Raw genomic sequence first — 2,421 nt, 5'->3', positions numbered from 1 at the left:
GCTGCTCCAAGTGACTGCAGCACTCCCAAAAGAGAACACATATCCACTGGTAGATCGTCTATCAGAAATACTACCAGCCCAATCAGCATCAGTGTATCCATGCAACTGTATCTGAACCCCAGTCTCATAAAATAGTCCATACTGCAATGTGGACTTCACATACCTGAGTATGCGTCTAGCCGCATCCAAATGTGGTTTCCTTGGAGCCTGCATAAACTGACTTACCAATCCAACAGCATAGCTCAAATCTGGCCTGGTAATAGTCATATAAATCAAGCTTCCTACTATGCGTCTGTACATAGTAGGGTCTTCCAGAAGCTCACCTGCATCTGTGCTCAGCTTCACATTCTGCTCCAAAGGAACTGAAATAGGCTTACAGCCTGTCATCCCATATTTGGACAGCATGTCCAATCCATACTGCCTCTGCAAGAGCTGTATCCCACTTGGTAATCTAATCACCTCAATGCCCAAGAAATAACGCAGCTCTCCCAAATCCTTCATCTCAAACTTCTGCTTCAATAGCATTTTCACATGAAGGATATCTTCATCACTGTCACCTGTCATAATCAAATCATCAACATAAATGACAAGTAGCATAATACCTTTCTCTGTTTTTCTCACATAAAGTGAGAAATCTGCCTTGGAAATCTGAAAGCCAATAGTGACAAGATACTGTCCTATCTTGTCAGACCATGCTCTAGGTGCCTGCTTCAAGCCATACAAGGCTTTCTTCAACCTGCAAACAAACTCAGGATGAACAGCATGCACATAACCTGGTGGCTGCTCCATATATACCTCTTCTTGCAAATCACCATGCAAGAAGGCATTCTTTACATCCATCTGATGTAAAGACCATCCCTTTGATGCAGCCATAGCAATGACTGCTCTTACGGTTGCCATCCTTGCAACCGGACTAAATGTTTCTTCATAGTCAATGCCATATGTTTGTGCATACCCCTTGACTACTAATCTTGCCTTGTATCTGTTCACAGAACAATCAGCATTGTGCTTCACCTTATAAACCCACTTACAGCCAATTGCATTCTTACCTTTAGGCAAAGGTACTAACTCCCATGTAGCATTTGCTTCCAAGGCATCCATTTCTTCATCCATGGCTTTCTCCCATTTTTCTTTTCCCATGGCTTGCTCAAAAGATGTGGGTTCTGGTTCCTGTATCACTTTGACCATATATGCATAGTGAATGGCTGTAAATCCATCATATTTCAGCCTATCCACAGGATACCTAGCTCTCGTAGACCTGCGCAAAGTAGGTTCACTCCCAGGTGCTCTCAAAACATCCCTGGTCTTCCTTACTCCAGGTGTAACAATAGAAGGAATACCCAACTCATCATCAATGCTCTGTTCTGAGCCACTGGATTCACCATCCACATAAGAGTGACCTGCATTCACATCAAACATGGGCTGATCAACCTTCTCTTTTCCTTTTCGTGATACCTGCATACCACTATCTGCATTACTTTGAGAAGATTCTCCTGATCTCAATCTGCCTGTCCATGGCGAAGAATGTGAACCACTAGTAGAGGACGCTCCAGGTCCACTAATATTTTGTGACTGCTGCTGTGAATTCTGTGCAGCATTACCATTTTGTGCATCTTCATCATCAATCACATTTACTGGTTTATACCAGCTACTCATCTCATCAAAAACAACATCTCTGCTCACTGTAAACTTACGAGTAGAAGGGTTATAGCATCTATACCCTTTTTGCTGCAGAGAGTAACCAATAAAGATGCACTTATCAGCTTTTGGATCCAACTTGGATCTCAGCTCATCTGGCACATGTACATAGGCAATGCAACCAAAAATTTTCAAATGAGAAATATCTGGTTTCCTACCAGTATACCTCTCCTCTGGAGTCATTCCATGTATTGCTGCAGTGGGAGTCCTGTTCATTATGTAGACTGCTGTAGCAACTGCTTCAGCCCAATAAAAATCTGGCAAGTCTTTTTCATTGAGCATGGCACGAGATACCTCTCCAATATGCCTGTTTTTCCTTTCTGCAATTCCATTCTGTTGTGGGGTATAACTGCATGAATATTGCTGCTTTATGCCATGCTCCTGCAGGAACCTTGCAAACTCATTTGAGAGGTACTCTCCCCCTCCATCTGACCTTAGGCATTTTATTTGCAGACCTGTTTCTTTTTCAGCCATAGCTTTAAGAGTTTTGAAATGCCCAAAAACTTCACTTTTCTTTTTCATAAAATACACCCAAACTTTTCTGCTATAGTCATCAATAAAAGTGACAAAATAATGACAGCCTCCAAGAGATGCAGCTTTAGTAGTCCACACATCAGAGTGGATTAATTCCAATGGCTTCTCACTCTCTTGAACATGTCTAGGAAATGGTTTCCTTGCCTGCTTTCCAAACTGACAGGCTTCACATACCTTATGCATTTCTGC

Source organism: Lygodium microphyllum, unplaced genomic scaffold (genome assembly GCF_053477565.2).
Source record: "Lygodium microphyllum isolate KBCC unplaced genomic scaffold, Lygodium_microphyllum_v1.1.10 scaffold_31, whole genome shotgun sequence".
In the NCBI taxonomy this organism is placed as follows: domain Eukaryota; kingdom Viridiplantae; phylum Streptophyta; class Polypodiopsida; order Schizaeales; family Lygodiaceae; genus Lygodium; species Lygodium microphyllum.
The sequence above is the reverse complement of the archived record's forward strand: the minus strand, read 5'-3'. Positions refer to the sequence as shown.